Genomic DNA, 19,463 nt, shown 5'->3' with positions numbered 1-19,463 from the left:
GAGTGTCAGCTGATTTCTCAAAAGAAGCTTTGCAGGCTAGAAAGAATTGGCAAGAAATATTCCAAGTGATGAAAAGCAGGGACCTACAGCCAAGATTGCTCCACCCAGCAAAGACAGCATTCAGAATCGAAGGCCAGATAAAGAGCTTCCCAGACAAGAAAAAAATAAAGGAGTTCATCATTACCAAACCATTATTATATGAAATGTTAATGGGGCTTATTTAAGAAAAAGATCAAAATGATGAACAATAAAATGGCAATAAATATGTATCTACCAACAATTGAATCTAGAAAACAAACTAAGCAAACAAGAAGAACAGAGACAGAATCATGGATATGGAGAGCGTTTTGATGGTTGCCAGATGGGAGGGGTGTGGGGGAATGGGTGAAGACGTGAGGGAATGAAGAAGTATAAATAGGTAGTTCCAGAATAGCCATGGGGGTGTAAAGTACAGTATCGAAAATGGAGTAGCCAAAGAACCTATGTGCATGACCCATGGACGTGGACAATGGTGTAGGGCTTGCCTAAGGGAGTGGGGGGTGCTGAGTGGAGGAGGGCAAAGGGGAAAAATTGGGATAACTGTAATAGCATAATCAATAAAAAATAACTTAAAAAGAAAACATAGGAATAAATGTTTAAGACTTTGTGTTAGGTAATGATTTCTTAGATACAATACCAAAAGCACAAACAACAGAAGGAAGAATTTACCAATGGGACTTTATCAAAATTTAAAACTTTTATATTTCAAAGGACATTATAAAGAAAGTGGAAAGACAACCCACAGAATGGGGAAAATTATTATATTATATAACTGATAAGGGAATTGCATCCAGAATATATAAGGAAAGAATTCTTGCCCTGGCTGGCATAGCTCAGTGGATTGAGCTCGGGCTGCGAACCAAAGTGTCACAGGTTCGATTCCCAGTCAGGGCACATGCCTGGGTTGCAGGCCACAGCCCCCAGCAACCCCACATTGATGTTTCTCTCTCTCTCTCTTTCTCCCTCCCTTCCCTCTCTAAAAATAAATAAATAAAATCTTAAAAAAAAGAACTCTTTACATATAATCCAATTAGAATGGATAAAGAATTGAATAAACCTTTCTCAGAGAAGATATACAAATGCCAATAAGCACATAAAAAGATGTTCACTCTTTCCGCCATCTGGGAGCCTGCGGAGCCTTCTGGGAACCGGACTTTTACAACAACAAATACGTCTGGAAGGCTCTGGTCCAACGTCATTTTTGCCAAGTATAAGTGGTTCTATGGAACCAGAGGGAGCACACAGCTCTTCTTAAAATTGAAGGTGTTTACGCACAAGATGAAAGTGAATTCTATGTAGGCAAGAGATGTGCTTATGTGTATAAAGCAAAGAACAGAACAGTGACTCCAGGCAGCAAACCGAACAAAACCGGAGCGCTCTGGGGAAAGGGGACTTGTGCTCACGGGAACAGTGCCTCGGCCCGTGCTAAATTCTACAGCAACCTTCCTGCCAAGGCCACTGGACACAGAACCCGTGCGATGCTGTGGCCCTCAAGGATTTGAACTTATTGAAAAGTAAATAAACATCCCTGACTGGTGTGCCTCAGTCGGTTGGGGGTCCGCTGGCAGAGAAGGGTTCCTGGTTGAGGCACATGCTTGGGTTGCAGGTTTGGTCTCTGGTCAAGACATAAAGGGGAGCCAATGGATGGGTGTTTCTCTCATACATTGGTGGTTCTCTTCCTCTCTTTCTCCTTCCCTTCCCTCTCTCTAAAATAAGTAAATAAAATCTTTTTTAAAAAGTAAAAAAAAAAGATGTTCAACATCATTAGTCATTAGACAAAGGCAAATTAAAACCAGAATGAGTTACCACTGTATTCCCACAAGGATGGTCAGAATAAGAAGTGCTGGTAAAGCTGTAGAGAAAGTGGAGTCCTCATTCACTGCTGGTGGGAATGTAAAATGGTGCAATCACTGTGGAAAATAGTTTGGCAATTTCTCCAAATGTTCCCACATGACACAGCAATTCCACCCCTAGAGAAATGAAAATGTGTCCACCCAAAGACGTGCACAAAACATTTATAGCAGCATTGCTCACAAAGCCAAAATGTGGAACCAACCCAACTGCCCATCAGCTGGTGAACGGAAAAATAAAATATCCATACAATGTAACCTTAATCACTAACAAAAATGAATGAAGTACATGGATGAACCTCAAAGCCATCAGGCTAAGTTGAAAGAAGCCAGTCATGAAGGAAAGACCCCATACTATGTGATTCTGTTTATATGAAATATCTATAAAAGGCAAGTCTGCAGAGACAGAGAGCAGTTCAGCGGTTTGTCAGGGGCAGGGGGAAGGATGGGGAGTGACTTTAAGTGGGTACAAGGTTTCTTTTGGAAGTGATGAAATATTCTATAATTAGGTAGTGGTGACGGTTACACAACTCCAAATGTACCAAGATCCTTAAAGTGTACACTTTCAATGGGTGAATTTTATGGTATGTAAATTATATCTCAGAAAACTTTATTTTTTTTTTTAAGAAGTAAGTTTGATTCATTCAGGGACATTTGTCTCTGAGATAAAGCAAATAACTTCTTTCCTCTAAAATAATTTCATGAGGTACTTTAGGTGTGGTTCCTAGGGTCTATGAGCTTTGTCAGAGCCTAAAAAAGATTTGAGAGGCCCTCCAAAATGTATTGGTTTTAAACCATAGAAATATATTCAAAATAATGCTGAGAAAATGTCAACTAACCAATGAAAACCAAATGACATAAAACTAACAGAAACACATATAAATTGATGTGATATCGTATGTGGGTATATCTCACATTCAACACGCTGTTAGGTCACGCCTCCAAATGCAGGTGCTGAGACTCTGGAGGTCTCGGGATGTCCAGCCAATTCTTTCTTTCTTTTTTTTTAAAGAGTTTATTTATTCATTTTTAGAGAGAGGGGAAGGGAGGGAGAAATAGAGGGAAAGGGACAGCAGTGTATGGTTGTCTCTTGTGTGCCCCCTAATGGGGACCTGGCCTGCAACCCAGGCATGTGTCCTGGCTGGGAATTGAACCAGCGACCCTTTGGTTCGCAGGTCAGCACTCAATCCACTGAGCCATACCAACCAGTGCTAAAGTGAAACTTTTCTTAAGGCTTCTGTAGTCCTGACCCTGTTTGGGCACCCAAGTTCCTCAGATGTAGCAATGATAGAAGACAGGGGTCAAGTTGTTGCCTCCCAGAAAGCTCCTTATCCTGCATAGTTTATGAGAGCAATGTGGGTGCCCTCAGTGCACTCAACAGAGGATCCCCGTTCCTGCCAAACAAGGCACCTGATTCTTAAAGGAAAAGGAAAAGGAAAAGGAATGACATACTTTCCAACATACATCAGTTTTTTTCATTTGAGGAATAAATTTTATTGCTATATTTTCCCAGTTTTATCACCTCCTCTTTTTAATTTATTTATTTATGTATTTCTTATGTGGTATAGTGACAAAGTGCCACCAGGTGCCCTCTTTCATTTTGTTCCCATCCCCTCAGCCCCCTCCCTTTGGCAACCATCAGGTTGTTCTCGAGATCTGTGGCTCTGTTTCTGCTTTTATGCATTTGTCTTTTTTTTTTTTTTTTTTTTTAGGTTCTACATATAAATGGAATCAAGGTCCCTGTTTGCAGCTACCCAGGATTGGCCCTGACCATGTTGTGGGGTAGGTGTCTATCCAGACTTGTATGTGTGTGTCCTAGATCTGTCTCATTTGCTTTTTTCTTTCTTTTAAGATGTTATTTTATTCATTTTTAGAGAGATGGGAAGAGAGGTAGAAACAGAGGGAGAGAAACATCGATGTGAAAGAGAAGCATTGAGCAGTTGCCTCTCGTTCACGCCCAGACCATGGACCAAACCCACAATCCAGGCGTGTGGCCCGACCCGGAACTGAAGCAGCAACCTTTCGGTGTGTGGAACGACACCCAAAGAACTGAGCCACACCAGTCAGGGCTGTCTCTTTTGCTTTGGGATCCCGCAGTCCAACACAATGCCAGATGTGCTCTGGGCTCAAAAAACAAATTTCTTAATATGTAAATGATTTTTATTTATACTGTTCATGGAGACAATCCCCATGTGCCTGTGTCTTTGCTTTCATGTTCTAAGATGCAGTTCTCATGTGTGAATAAGGTGGTTTAAAAAGAAAATAAATACAATTAAAAATAAATAAATAAATTTCAGCCCTGCTTGGAAAGAACATACAAGAGGAAGTGTTGTAATATCACCATCAGTCAACCATCATAGTAATAATTGATTTATGCACAAATCATCAATAGATGATAAAACTGGCGGGTGAAAGTTGAAGGACTTACAGGATTGTACCCGTCTCAAAACATCCCTCCGCAAGATACTTAATAATTGTACAGAGAGCAAACAATACCTTTGAGAGGAGAGACCTGGCAGACAGCATTCTGCCCAATGGGCAAAGAGAACGTCACCAGTAATGGGACAAATTGCCACCGTATGCCTCCTGATATGATGTGCTGAGAATATCAAATGCTCAAACTGAATCTCATTGTAACAAAAGCATCTGATGTACCTAAAGAGAGGGACATTTTACAAAGTAACCTACTCCTCAAAAATGTCAAGGCTGTGAAGGACAGTGCAAGACAGAACATTTTTCCAGATTGAAGAGGACCAGAAAGACATGACAGAAGAATGCAACGCATGATCTGGGATTTTCTTTTTTCATAAAGGACATTGTTGGGGGAACCGACAAAACCTGAAACCACTCTATAAGTTAGCTAATGGTATTGTATGAAGGTTACATTTTCTTTTTATTTTATCTTATTTATTTATTTTTAGAGAGAGGGGAAGAGAGGGAGAAAGAAAGTGAAACATCAATGTGTGGTTGCCTTTTGTGCACCCCCTACTGGGGACCTGGCCAGCACCCCAGGCATGTGCCCTAACTTGGAATCGAACTGGCAACCTTTGGGTTCACAGGCCTGCACTCATTCCACTGAGCCACACCAGCCAAGGGTATTATTTTTAAAGAGGGGGAAAGGAGGGAGAAAATGAGGGGGAAAATGAGGGAGAGAAATATCGATGTGAGAGAGAAACATCAATTGGTTGCCTCTCATGTGCTCCCAGCTGGGGATCTGGTTTCAACCCAGGCATGTGCCCTGACTGGGGATGGAACTAGCAACCTTTCAGTCTGCAGGCCGGAGCTCAGTCCACTGAGTCAAACCACCTGGGGCACATTTTCTGATTTATTAACAGATAACCTCAATGTGGTTATGTTGTCACATGAGCCCTTGTCTTCAGGACATACACACTTAAAAGTTCTATTAGTAAAGGTGCAGTGTATCTGCAACTTATTCTCAAATATTTCAGAAAAGAAATTGATATACAGAGAATGACAAAGTGAATGTGGCAAGATGTTGACATTTGGGGAATGTAGGTGAAGGTTGTATGGGACCTTCTCAAACTCATATTATTCTTGTAATTTGCTGGCAAATCTGCAACTATGCCAAAACAATTTAGAAAATGTTAAAATACCTCCTGCCTCTGGATATTAAAGATATTATTGGATGTCATTTGTGGCACTGAGGGAGTGTTGTAGGCAAGTGAGAACTGGAAAAAAGCACTTTGAGTCATCAGAATTTCCCACCTTTATATTTGTCTTCTCTGCAAGGCCCATCCTTTTGCATAGGTCTAGGTAAATTTGATTTCTATGCAAGGCATTATACACCTTATATTTTAGAATGTACATTTGGTTACACATCTTTCAAAAATAATAGTGGTTTAAATGTGACAGAAGTTTAGAGTCTCCCTCAAGTAGCAGAACTGGGCTGTAAATCCAGGGCTTATATGGGAACCCTAATCAACAGGGGCCAGAAAATGCCTCCAGTCTCACCGCTCTGATATGCTTCGTGTGCACCCGAGTGACCCGAGCTGGCGGCCCGCGTTCCAGATAGTACATTCATACCTTTCTCGTCAGTAAAAACAAGGAAGGACCAAAGAAGGGCACCCTATGCCCCCTTTAGGGGCATTTCTGGACACTGAGTACAACAGTTCTGATTACATCTCTTTGCTCCAGGGCACCTTCCAGCTGCATGACGTGCTGTAATTTGCAGTCTGGGCAGCCTTGTTCCAACTGAAAATCAAGGAGGAAGAGAATGGATATTTGGGTGTGTCAGAAGCCCACATTCCAAAGCAAGATAAAAATAACCAACAAGAAAAATCTTGCAACTATGACTCCAGTGACAATATTGGGACTGCTTGGTGGCATAAAGGATATTAAATTTGGGGGTGGGCGGCTTAGCACACGGAAGTGGAGGAACAACCCTGAGAATGCTCTAGAAAGTAGGGTGAAATATAGTTAAGACCTCTGCTTAAGAGTTGTGGTATAAATGAGTAAGACCCCCACTGAGTAGGGAGAAAGAGAAGGGAGGCAGGGAAGGGGCAGAGGGGCCAAGCAAGGGAGAGATCAGGAATAACAGGATGGTCAAGTCCAGCAGCTCCAGGCTATCTGAGGCTAGCCCTTAGGTCCCTGGGGCTGTGGCGTCTCACTTATCTGTCAAGGGAGTTCTGGGAAGGACAGCTTTATCTGCTGCAAGTGTGGAGACTCTCCTGACTTCAAATAAAGCCTTTCTATAACTCAATCAGGTGAAGATGGTACAAGGGCCAGAAAAAAAAATGAGGCTCCTCTGAAAAGAAATCCAGCTGTGGGCAAGGAGAAATTTAGTGAGTTCTGATACATCAACCCATGGCTCTGTGGCTGTCTTCTGGGGCAGCACGCTGATTATGATTGGAGCGTCCATTGCTGCTGCTCCGGGGAGCTCTGCTGAGCACCGGAAAGCTGGTCACCAGGCTTTTGAGTCAATAGGTTTATTTTTCAGAACTATTATTTAACAAAAAAAAAACTGCCTTACACCCAATAAACATTTGGTTCTTTTCTTGTGAGGAGAATCATAAAGGATATTTACCTTTCAGCCAAGCCTTTTGGGGTGGAAAGATGTGTTTAGGTAAAATTATGCACTTGAAGTTTCGGAGGGGATGGGCAAGCCTGTTCACAAGCACTTCATTTATAGTAAAATGTTTACATTACAGCATCCTAGAGCTGGAAGAGATCTTTCTCTTGGGGTATAAATATTTCTACAGAAGGCTGCAGAGATTGGAGTTTGCTTTGTTTATAGAAATCTGCTCCACCGCGCTCATGAGAATGTCACGATTGTAGACCCGGGCCTGTGCCAAGTAATTTCAAAATCTGAAACTGGTGAGTTTTTGCAAGTTTTGCAAAATATTTTGCAAATCTGCATGCAAATGCCTTTGAAGAGTTTAAGCCATGATCAAGGAAGCGCCTGTAGCTGACCTTGGGAAATGGTTACCCTGTATCCCTGAACTGTTCTTTGGAAAGATGAGGGAACCGCAATGCTAACCATAGCAGGGACAGCGCAGTGGGAAAGTCCTGGTGCCTCTGAATCTAGACCCAAGCACAGCGATCAGACGAATGGCTCGGTCTATTAAAAACATACTGAAGGCAACACATTTTTGTGTCGTAACATGTGAGAGGGCAGGTTGCCAAGTACTTGGTTATGAATGTGGAATCCACAGGAAAAAAGCCTTTGCGTTTTGTCCCTCTTTTCATGCTGGGTTAACCCTATAGCATCAGAAATGGCAGGAGAGATTGACTCCAACCCTTCGAACAGGGAGTTTTCTTTCTCCGCAGTGACGAACTGCGTAAAGATGGTAAAGATGGCGAACGGGCTTCAGGGAGCCCTCTCATGTATGTGACTGGTCTGTAGGTAGGAAGTGTAAAAACCTCCTGGAACCTTTCTACTGAACAGAAAGATTCAAGTTCAATGAAACAGAACAGATAATGCCTGAGGGCTGTTTTTCCCCTTAAATTGAAATTTGACTTGTAATTAAAACATACTTTGTTTTTTAAAAAGAAGGACCTCAGGGGCCTATTTTTCCCCTAGCTAGTTCTTAGCCAAAACCCTACCAATTACTTTTTTGTTGTTATTTCTGTGATATTAGAAGAGTAAAATCCTCAATCATAGAATCAAAGGGACTTGGAAGACCATTTAGCCCAACCCTCCAGTTTGATGGGCAGGAAGGCTCAGGGAAATGAAGTCATTAGCCCAGGATCTCACAGCAGACCAAGTGCATGTCACTGATCTTTGAGTCTGGGCTTTTTGCAGTCCATCCTAACACTTCTAGAAAGCAGGCTTACCACGTGAGGATTCATCTCTGAACTATATACTTCTTGCTGACACTGCTGAACGCAAAGCCCCACTCTGAACTTTCAACTACCCAAAATACGGGAGCTGGGCTTGTGGGCCCTAAGTGCCACTTCCAACTGCGACAGAATCTGGGATGAAAACACCTTCAGACACGTTTTTCTGTGTGAGTACCATTTTCCTGTGGAAGAACTCTTGGTCCAACTGCAAATGCTCCAGCTAGACTGCCAGGCTGTTTCTGGTTTGTTTTGTTTCTTTGATTTTTGAGTTATTAACTGGACTATGGGGGGGGGGGGTTGAAAGGCAGGAAGAAAATAAAAGGAGTGTTTTTGAATTCCTCACTTTAAAACCCAAACCTCTGAAAGCAGTAAGAGCTAATCTTGTGGCAGACTTACTCTATCCAAGCTGTGGTCTGAGATGCCTGTAATCCTCATAGCAATCAGTGGGAAGGCTCTTTTACAATTCCCATTGTACAGATGGGGAAACTGGAGCAGAGAGAGGCAAAGAACTTGTTGGGGGTCATCTGGTTATAGGAAACAGCACTGCTGGGTGGGGCCTTGCTGCAGTTTGTGCTTCGCAGACAGAGGGTCGCCAGGCACAACACATGTTATTCTTTCTCTAGACCTATCTTTAGAGGTATGGATTCTGCCTTCAAGTTGCCTTCTTCCTCTTTGACAGTTCTGTGGCCTTTATTTCCTCCCTTCTCTGCTGAGTCAGGACCCCAGGAAGCTGACTTCCTGTCATGATCAGTTTGAGAACTGCTCGAAGAAATGCAGACTCAGCAAAGAGGAGCCTGCAAAAGGTCACAGAACCGGAGGCAAAGGCGGCTCCGCAGAGGTGCCTGTGCGCACTGGTGCACAGACACTCACGGAAAATATCTCACGGAGGTGGAGATGGAGAGGGGGTGAATAAAAGAAAGAACCAAGGAACAAAAACAATGTGGATGAGCCTGGAGGGCATTATCCTGCGTGAAATAAACCAGATCCAGAAAGACAAATACTGTATGGTCTCACTTACGTGTGGAATCTGAAAAAAGCCAAGCTCCTAGAAGCAGAAGATAGAACTATGGCCCCCTGGAGCTGAGAGGTGGAGGAAATGGAGAGATGTCCTCAAGGGTAAAACTTTCATTTATAAGGTGACAAGTTCTGGGGATCCAATGTATGACATGGTGACTATAGTTAACCATATTGTCTTGTATGCTGGAAATTTGCTCAGAGAGTAGATTTTAAGTGTTTGCACCCCACCCCCGCAAAGGGGTAACTATGTAAGTTGATGGATGTAGTAATTAACTTGATTGTGGTAATCACTTTACAATGTATATACATACTAAGTCATCATGTTGTACACCTTGATAAATCACTTTGTACAACTTTAAAAAATGAGCAAGGAATAGCTATTTCCCTACCTACTTGAAAAGTACATTTTCCCCCCTTATTTTCTAGCTTAATGGCATCACTGTCTGAGAATGTACCTGTATGATTTAGATCATTTGAAGTTTGTTGAGACTTGCTACATTGTCCAGTATTGTCATAAACATGGCATGTACACTTGAGAAGAATCTGTGATCTGCAGCTGTGGGTGCAGGGCTCTGTACAGGGTGGGACAAAAGTAGGTTTACAGTTGGGAAGATGGGAAACACAGAGTTTATGCTTGTGTTATTATTAATTACTGTATTATTTTTCATATGAACAACTGTAAACCTACTTTTGGGCCACCCTGTATATTAGGTAAAGTTGGCTTATCCAGTTGTTCAAATCTATTTCTTGCTAGTTTTCATCTGCTTGTTCTGACAGTTACTGACATACAAAAATATCTTCCACAATAATTATAGATTTGTCTCTATCTCCTTGCAAGTCTGTCCATGTTTTTTGCTTTTTATTTCTAGTAGGTTTTTCATCATAAAGCTTACTTTCTTTTAACTTTTAATTTGTCTTTTTCATTACAATTTTTTTATTGATCGATTTTAGAGGGAGAGAGAGAGAGAAACATGAATTTGTTGTTCCACTCATTTATGCATTCATTGGTTGATTCTTGTATGTGCCCTGGTGGGGGAGTGAATCCACAACCTTGGTGTATCAGGATGATGCTCTACCTGGCCAGGGCATGGTTTGTCTTTTCACATTTGTTTTTCCTTTAAAAGTTTTGTTAAAACAGAATCCTGAAATACTAATTCAAAAGAACCTATGCACCCCAATGTTCATAGCAGCAGAATTTACAATAGGCAAATGCTAGAAGCAACCTAAGTGCCCATCAGTAAATGAATGGATCAAAAAACTATGGTACATTTATGCAATGGAATTCTATGCAGCAGGAAGAAAGAAGGAGCTCCTACTTTTCATGACAGCATGGATGAAACTGGACAGCATTAAGCTAAATGAAATAAGCCAGGCCGTGAAAGACAAATACCATATGATCTCACCTTTAACTGGAACCTAATCAACAAGACAAACAAGCAAGCAAAATACAACCAGAGACATTGAAATAAAGAACAAAATGACAGTAACCAAAGGGGAAGGAGGAGGGGAATAATGGGGGAAAGAAGGGAAAGGGTTGTCAAGGAAACATGTGTCAAGGACCCATGGACAAAGTCAAAGGGGGGTGGGATTGGGGGGAGAAGGTGGGGAGGGGGAGGTGGTGGTGAGAAAATGGAGACAACTGTATTCAAACAATAAAACAAGATTTAAAAAAGTTTTGTTAAAATACACATAACATACAATTCATCACCTTAGCCATTAAAGTTATTTTTACTTTTTTTTATTGTGGTAAAAAACACACAATAGAATTTACCATCCTAATCATCTTTAAGTGTACAGTCAGTAGTATTAAATATATTCACATTGTTTGCAATTGATCTCCATAGCTCTTTTGGTCTGGCAAAGTTTAAAACTCTATACCCATTTAACAATTTCCCATTCTCCCCTCCTCCCAGCCCCTGGCAATCACCCTTCTTTCTACTTGCTATGAATTTGATCGACTACTCTAGGTACCTTATATAAATGTTTAAAAAATATTTTATTGATTATGCTATTACAGCTGTCTCATTTTTTCTCCCCTTTATTCCCCTCTGCCCTGCACCCCTCCTCCCACCAGCATGTAAGCCACCCCCACCCTCACCTTTAATTCATGTCCATGGGTCAAACATGTAAGCTCTTTGGCTTCTCCATTTCCCATACTGTTCTTAACCTCCCCCTATCTATTTTGTACCTACCATTTATACTTGTTATTCCCTGAACCTTTCCCCCATTCTCCCCACTCTCTCTCCCCCGATAACCCTCCATGTGATTTCCATTTCTGTGATTCTGTTCCTGTTCTAGTTGTTTGCTTAGTTGGTTTTTGTTTTTAGGTTTAGTTGTTGATAGTTATGAGTTTGTTGTCATTTTACTGTTCATATTGGCACCTCAAATAAATTGAATCATGCAGTAATTTTTTTTTCTGTGACTTGTTTGTTTCACTTAGTATAGTATCCTCAAGGTTTAACCATGTGGTAGCCTGTCCGCATACTCTTCCCTTTTAAACTGAATAATATTCTGCTGTATGGACATACCATATTTTTTAATTCATTCACCTGTTGATGGACACTTGGGTTGCTTCCTCCTTTTTGTTCTTGTGAGTAAGGCTGCTCTGAGAATGTGTACAATATCCATTTGAATACCTGCTTTCAGTTCTTTTGGGTGTATATGCCAACGCGGGATTGCTGGGTCATGTGGTAATTCTGTTTACTTTTTACAGCCATAGCATTTTCCACAGTGGCTGCACCATTTTACATTTCCCAGTAGCTATGTGCACAGTTCTGATTTCTCCACATCCTTGCCCCTATTTTCTATTTTATGTTTTCTGGGTAATAGCTGTCCTATCAGGTGTGAGGTGACACTTACTTTTGATTCAAGTTGTTGTCAAAAGTCCAGGGCCCTAGGGCTCAAGGACCCCAGATTTCAGAATTGCCTCCCTATTCTGTCTACCCCTGGTAGTTTTGTGCTTTTGTTAACCTTCCAAATGTGTTCAAGCAGATGTTTGGAAGAATATAGCATCCATTTTGTTTTAGTTGTGGGAGGGTTAGTCTGAATTACCTGGTCCACTATCACTAGAAATTATATTGAGCTAAAAAGCAGCCCTGGCTGGTGTGGGTCAGCGGATTGAGCACCAGCCTGTGAACTGAAAGGTCTTTGGTTCTATTCCCCATCGAGGTGCATGCCTGGGTTGCCATGCCAGGTTCCCAGTTGGGGGTGTGTGAGAGGCAGCCACATATCTCTCACACGTTGATGTTTCTCCCCCTTTCTTTCTCCCTTCCTTCCCCTCTCTCTGAAAAAAAAAGTAAACAAATAAAAACTTAATAAGTTGAGCTAAAAAGTCAAAGGGGAGTGTAAGATTCCAAGGATTTAATAATTCTTTTTTAAAACTTGTGTTATCTAAGTGCTCAAATTAATAGGCAATGACTTCTTGTTAGATTGAGAAGAAAAGGAAATCCATGAGAACAATAGGAGGAGGAGGAAAGGAGAAAGAGAGAGTGAAGGAGGATGTGAGGGGAATAGACACTTGGGAAGAGGTAGAAGAAAAGAAAAAAAAAAAAGAAAACAGAGAACAAAATTCAAGAGAACTTTCTTTAGTTTTACCAAAGTCTTGTAGCCAATGATTCTCTAGAAACTCACAGTTTCTACTTAATAACAACAACAACAACAAAAACCCTTTCTAATTGTCCTTTCTTTGCCAATCATTCACTAATTTTCATGATTGGTAGTGGAAAAGACAATTCACTCATTCACTCAACAAATATTTATTTGTAAAAAGTACTTATTATTATTTTTTTTTTTGCCAAACTCTATTCTGGGCACTGAGGATAGACACAATAATGAGCAAAACTTACATAAGTCCTTGCCTTCACTGAGCTTCCATGCTAGTGGGCTGAAGTAACCTAAATGTAGTAATTAAGGTGCTAAATGCCATAACAAATAGGTCACAAGTTCTCAGTGGGTTAGCATACTAAAGTTCTATTGTCTGATCAGCTGAGAGTCCAACGCATGTATTTTTGGTCAGGAAGATTTCAACGTGCCCATTCAGAGTTGCACTTTTGCTCTAATTCCATTTGCAAGAACTAGTCATGTGGTCCTAGCTTGCCGCAAGGGCACAGCTGGGACATGTAATTCACAGCAACAAACATAAGCCTTTGGTGATCCGCAAGCTGACACTTCGCATGGAGAGAGGCAGACAGAAACTGAATAACTAAACAAATTATTTATTATGTTAGAAGGCAATAAATGCTCTGGAAAACAAACAAGAAGGGGAAGAGATATAGAATGCTTGTTAAGAATACTGAAATTTTTAATTGAATGATGAGAAAGGGACTCATTGAGGTGAGCAAAGGCTTCAGGGAGGCGAAGGAGTAAGCCACGTGGATACATTACTGGAGGAGGGAACTCTCAAAAAGGAGCCCATTAGGGCTGAAGTGAGCCGGGGGAGAGGTGGGAGATAAGGTCAGAGAGATGAGAGAGGCAAATTGTGCGGGACTCAGGCTTCTCCCCTGAATGAGATGAGTGGAAATCAGAAGAGTTAGGAGCAGAGGAGGTATAGAATTTGATTTAATTGAATCAAAACCAGTGTTGGCAGTTACGTTGAGAATTTATTGATGGGGGCCAACGGGAGGAGATTGTAGTAAGTTGGACCAGAGTGGCCACAATGGAGGTGATGGAACGTGGACAGATACTGGGTATTTTAAAGGCAAAGCTGGATTTGCAGATGTATTGGAGGTAGAGTTTGGGAGAAAGCCAGGATGGAATGTGGCCTGGGCAATTTTAAAGATTTTATTTATTTATTTATTTTTAGAGAGGGGAAGGGAGGGAGAAAGAGAGGGACAGAAACGGGGATGCAAGAGAGAAACATCAATCAGTTGCCTCTCATACACGCCTCGACACGGGACAGAACCTGTAGCCCAGGCATATGCCCTGACCAGGAATTGAACCAGTGACTTTTCACTTTGCAGAAAGATGCCCGTACCAACTGAGCCACACCAGTCCTAGCAGCCTGAACAATTTTAAGGGTGGAGTTGCTAATAACAAGACCAGGAAGACCATGGTGGAGCATCTCTGTGGGGAGATCAAGAATTCAGTCCTGGACATGCTGAGTTTGGGATGAGTATGACAGAGCCAAGTAGAGACGTCAACACATGCTGACAGCTTTCTTGCTAAAAGCTATCAACAAGAGCCACAGGTTTGGAGTCTTTCCTTACTTGGGGCAATGGGGAGGGAAAAACAAGGGAAGAGTAAGAGGAGTGACTGAGGAATTACTAATATTTGAGGCTGTGTGTTCCTCAAACCAGAGTCAGAATGAGGGGAGCATTCATGCTGACCAAGGGGCTCTTACCCCCAACTCCATTCCTAACTGCCCACATCTAACTGTACACAGTGGCAGTGGTCTGAAGAGATGAAGGATAGGGTCCTTAGCAGTTCATTCCAGGCTTCTTCAGCCTCCCAAGCTTTGATAAGTTTGGTCATTCAACAAATATTTGTGGAGTGTCTATTATGTGCCAGGCCCTGGTCCAGGCCCTGAGTAAACAAGCCAGACAAGGTCTGTGGCCTTATGGAGCTTATACTCCAATGGGGGCGGGGTAGATAATAAACAGTCAACAAAGTGATAAGAGAATTTCTAACCCAGGGTTAAGAGAGTCGAGAGTGACCTGCTTTGGTTAAGGGGATCACAAAAATCTTCTTTGAGGAGGTGATATTTGAGAAGAGACCTGAGTGCTGAAAAGATGGTCATCAGAGCTGGGGAACAAGGTTCCTTCTGGAAGCAAGCTTGGGGTGTTGCAGGGGAAGAGAGAAGGCCAGTGCTGGGATCATAGTGAGGAAGGGGAGGCAGGAGCCATTTCACAAGGGGCTTGTGGCCCTGGTTAGGAATTTGGGTCTTATTCTAATTGTGATAGGGACACCTTTGGTGGGGTTAAGCAGTGGAGTCATGAGATACATTAACATCACAAATGTCACTGGGTTGGTCAGATGGAGAATAGACTGTAGGGGTCCTTGTGGAGGCGGGGAGAAGAGTTAGGAGGCTTCTAGCTCAGGCAACACGTGGTACTGGGAGGAAAGGAAGGACCAGAATGCACCCTGGAGTGAGTGAATGGGTCAGGCAGGTACATAAATTAAGCCCTTCTTTGGTTCAAGGCCTGTAGGCAAAGAAAGGGACCTACTGAAAGAAACGCTTGGGAGGCACAGAACTTGCCCTCAGCGTATTTAGTGTTTAATTATAAGAAACTGACCACACACCTAGATGTGTCCTGCACACACAAAGCAACCATTAAATCCGTGCACATTTGTGGCTGAAGGGGAACTGGAAAAGGATCAACCCGAGAACCCGGAAAAGAGGAGACTTCGGAGCCTTGGTTAAAAGGGGCAGCAGCAGACTCTGATCGAGAGCCGGATGTACCCCGGATCCCTAGTCCACGGCTGCTTGCGCTGGAACCTGGCTCCAGGCTCTAGTTACCCAGCTCACTCGCAGCTGTGAGAAAGCGGGTGACTCAGGGAAGGTTCCTCCCCGGCACCGTGCGTTCTCGGCTGGCAGTGACTCATTACCTAGCTCCCTCCCTCACCGCTGACCCCGAGCCAATCCCTTGATGAGTCTACACCTTACTCTTCCCATCTGGCAGGAACAATTGCCTGGTGGAGTTTTTCGCTCCCCGGGGGCAGGGCTCGTGTCAGCAACCGACCAGGTTCCTCGAGAGAGGCTTCTCCAAGGGTCTGGAGGAGTGTAGAACCCTTGCGTAGCCCCACTGCCCGAAGCCCTCCCAGTGCACCGAAGTGGGGGATGGTTAATGCCCGAGCATTCCTCTAATTTCAGAGTCATTCAGCATTTTGTACCGATTGTAGTTTCGCAATCACTGATGTCCTGGAGCATTTTTCCCTTGGACACCTCTTTAAAAATTCGCTTGGAGGGGAAAAAAAGCAGTCAAAGCAGGCCCCCAAAGTCTGCAAAGCAGAGACCAGCGGCACCGGGAAGTGAGAGGGCCAGGGGACTGCCCAACCGGCGCCAGGGGCACAGGAGACTACGCTAGGTCGCCCAGCACAACCGAAAGCCGACCGCGAGTATCGGAGAGAGTTCGGCTCCCCCGCAAAGAGCCCGCTGGCTCCAGCAGCTGCCCGGGCGGCGGGCGTGGGCTGCGGGGTCGCCAGCTGGGGTTCCCCGCCAACATCTCGGCGCCCCCTACTTCCAGCGCCCTCAGTTGCAGCCTGGAGACTGTATTCCTCAATAACCCCTGGGCAGGAGTGGTGCCCGCAGTCTTCCTTTTGCCCGGCTGCCTGGGCTTTTCACTCTGCTGGGACTCGCCTGGTGGACCCCAGCGGGCACACTCTCCTTCCAGCCCCGGACCCCCTCGGGGGCCCTCCGGCGAGTGCTGGAGCGCCTTTGCGCGCGATCCAGTGCCCGTGCCCCGAGTTACCTGCCCAGGGAAGTCACGATACGCACGAACCCCAGGCGGTAAAAGTGTGGATTCGGTAAAGCCCACATTCCTAGGGAACGAATCCCTACCCAGAGGGTCTTGGATCACGTTACCGGCCGAGGGGAGGAGACAGCGGGAGGGGGAGTAAACAGGGTAAAAGTTGCATTTTGCTTATTATCCCCCCCCGCCCAAACGCTCTCAGACGCTGGTTGACTCGGGGACACCGTGTCGCCAGATCCTGGAGCCCGACGGCTCCAGAACCTTTCTTCCCACGAATGCAGGAGTCAGAGCGCCGGCTGGTCTGCAGGGTTGCCGGGCCCTGAAGCGACCCCCGGTGTCCCGGAGCAAGAAGTGGGTCGTAGGAGCCTGCAGCCGTGCACCGAAGATCTGGAGCAATAACAGACACATAATGCGCATAAATAAATCAATGAGCAACTCTTTGCTGCCAGCAGTAGGGAAACCTCGGGCTGATTAAATGCAGACGTGGGGTGTCTGCCAGGGCAGGAGGGCGGCGGGGCAAAGGGAACTGGCGAGCAGGAGAGTAGTGGGGGGAAGGGAGGCCAGGGGCTGGAGCAAAGAGAAAAACCCAAAGCTACATTTTAAAAAATGGGGGTGACTTTTAAATGCACACGGCCCAGAGGAGGGAAGGGGGCCGGGCCGAGGGCGCCCAAGCAAGCCAGCCACCGGGGGCAACTTTCCGGGCAGGAGGTGCGGCCCGAGGGGCGGCGCCGGCGGCGGAGGCGGGAGTCGGGGGGCCGAGGGTGGGGGGGGGGAGTCACTTTAAAGGCTCTTTCTTACCCATAATGCTTTGTGGGGACGTTGACAAGTGGATCCAAGATGGCGTAGAAAGTAATGACAGGTAAGTCCTGACTTCCCCCTTCTCTGCTGCTGGGACCGCTCTGCGAGATGCCCTAGCCCTCCGAGAAGGGAACCGGACTCCCCTCCGTTCTCCTGGGCCCCGGGAGGGGCGGCCCCGGGGCCGGCTAGGGGCCCCGGCGGCCCGCGGCGGGGCCTGAGACGCAGGGCTCTTCGAGGCGAGGCCCGGACGCTGGGGCTGTTTACAGCTTCTTCCCCTCCTCGGTCCCCTTCCCCTCCGCTGGGGGCCGCGGTGCCCTTGGCCCAGGCTGTAGAGGGGGCCGTACAGACCCAGGCCGCGAGCTGGCGGGAGGTCTCTCGAGCTCCGGGCACTCCGCAAGGGGGAGTCAAGCCTCCCTGCACGCTTCCCTCCGGGTCGCGGCTGGGGGTGGGGAGCGTGCGGGCCTCCCACGCCCCGCTCGATTGCCCCCTCAGGGCTCGGACTTGCACTGGGTGGGGCGGGGGCCGAAGGGTGGGCGTCCGGAAAAGTGGGTCAGGGGTGCGCCCCCCTTCCTCTTTCGCGGAGGGCTCTCTTTCCTGAGCTTCACTTTCTTCCCCCCTTTCTCCGCCCCCTCCTCGAAAATTCTCTTTGGGCCTCAAGCACATCTACACAAATAAAAACAGGCTACTCTTTCCTGGAGATTCCTGTAAGGCTCCCCTTCTCTAGGGTTTAGGGACTGGAGATTTCTGTAAGACTCCCCTTCTCTAGGGTTCAGTTTTATCTAGGGACTTGGATTCCTCTCCCCCCAAATTATCTGAGCCTTCTACACCCTCCCCTTTGCTGAGGGTCCTTCAGACAGGGATGGAAGCTAGGGTCTAAGGATTCTTCTTGGATTAGGTTCCTTAGGTTTTGTTTGAAACTCCAAATGGTTATTCCTTCTCCTTCATAACTTAAGCTTTTCAGGCAAATCATTAATAGAGTATGTATAACTCCAGAGACAGTGGATTCCTGGGCGGGGCGGGGAGGGGGGGGAGTTGCCCTGGCTAGTTCTTAATTTTACCTTCTTGGCTCATATTAATGAGGTTTCTTCTCCTTCATTTCTTCTTTTCCTCCCTTTTTTCTTTTTCTTTTTCTTTTTTTTTTTGAAAGCAAAGTCAGTAAGTGCTAAAGGAGATGACTTTTTTATGTTTTGGATTTTAACATTTTGTAATCTATTTTATATCAGAGAAAGGAATTATTTTTGTTTTCAAGTAAGACTAAGTTACAAAGCCTCATACTGTACCATTTTGGTAACTTTTTCCATTTGAAGTTTAGATGCCTTTTCACTTCAGGTTGATCAAATGTTTGCTACTGATTATAACTATTACTGATGTTGTATGGACATCTTTTACTTTTGTATTTGCCTCAGGAATTGGATGAAGTGATTGATCACTAAAGAACTACAGTGCTGGTGAGATGTGTAAGGTGAGACTGAAGTTAAAAATGTTTTACTTTTTTTACCTTTATTTTAATAAACTCATAAAAGTGAGGCTGAGATTAGTAATTTCATGGGTCCATCTTTATTTTCCAAATAACTTAGTCAGATGGGTATATAGGCAAGGCTAGATTTAGAAAGGAAAAATATGTCCAGTGTACCAGACTTTTCAGTAGCTTCAACATACTTAGCCGTAGAAGAGCTTACCCAGAGCCAGATATTATTTGCGGCTACCCTTGACCGGTATCTTCACCAGGAATAATTATAGTTTGCCTATTTAAATTTTCTCATGTAACTTTAATTGCACGTCTTAATTTTATCTGTGTTTTGGTGTCCATCACTCACTCTGTCTGCTGAGTGTCAGTGACTGTGTGTGTGGGTTTTGTGTGTCCCCAGTTTGTGGGGCTCTTGTAAAATACACCCTTTCCATTGCAAAGAATTATTTTAGTCACTCCTGTTTTTATTTTCTGGAAAATGGAGTAGTACTTGTCTCTCTCATAGTTATTTTTGAAATAAAAACGATAGTGTTGAGTTTTGTTTAGCTTTTTAAGGATAAGCCTGGTTTGCCATTATTTCCTGGG

General features: G+C 44.5%; 1 protein-coding gene across 7 annotated transcripts in view; it reads left to right on the top strand.

Annotated features, from left to right (window-relative positions):
* The first annotated feature begins 8,249 nt into the window (after positions 1-8,249).
* Positions 8,250-19,463, top strand: part of HELZ (helicase with zinc finger) — a 148,449-nt gene continuing 137,235 nt past the window's right edge. For 3 of the 7 annotated variants that reach the window (XM_045837214.1, XM_045837208.1, XM_045837213.1), the window contains exons 1-2: positions 17,425-17,471; positions 18,817-18,872. The gene's annotated coding sequence lies outside the window, so the exon portion shown is untranslated. Of the gene's footprint in view, positions 8,357-8,868; positions 9,326-14,164; positions 14,392-17,424; positions 17,472-18,816; positions 18,873-19,463 lie in introns of those variants that run through there. The other 4 variants (XM_045837209.1, XM_045837212.1, XM_045837211.1 and 1 more) reach the window with 3 other exon arrangements.

The sequence above is a fragment of the Phyllostomus hastatus genome, unplaced genomic scaffold (assembly GCF_019186645.2).
Source record: "Phyllostomus hastatus isolate PE091 unplaced genomic scaffold, TTU_PhHast_1.1 phas_contig_210, whole genome shotgun sequence".
Lineage (NCBI taxonomy): Eukaryota > Metazoa > Chordata > Mammalia > Chiroptera > Phyllostomidae > Phyllostomus > Phyllostomus hastatus.
Note: the sequence above shows the minus strand (reverse complement) of the source record. Positions and strands in the feature narration are given on the sequence as shown.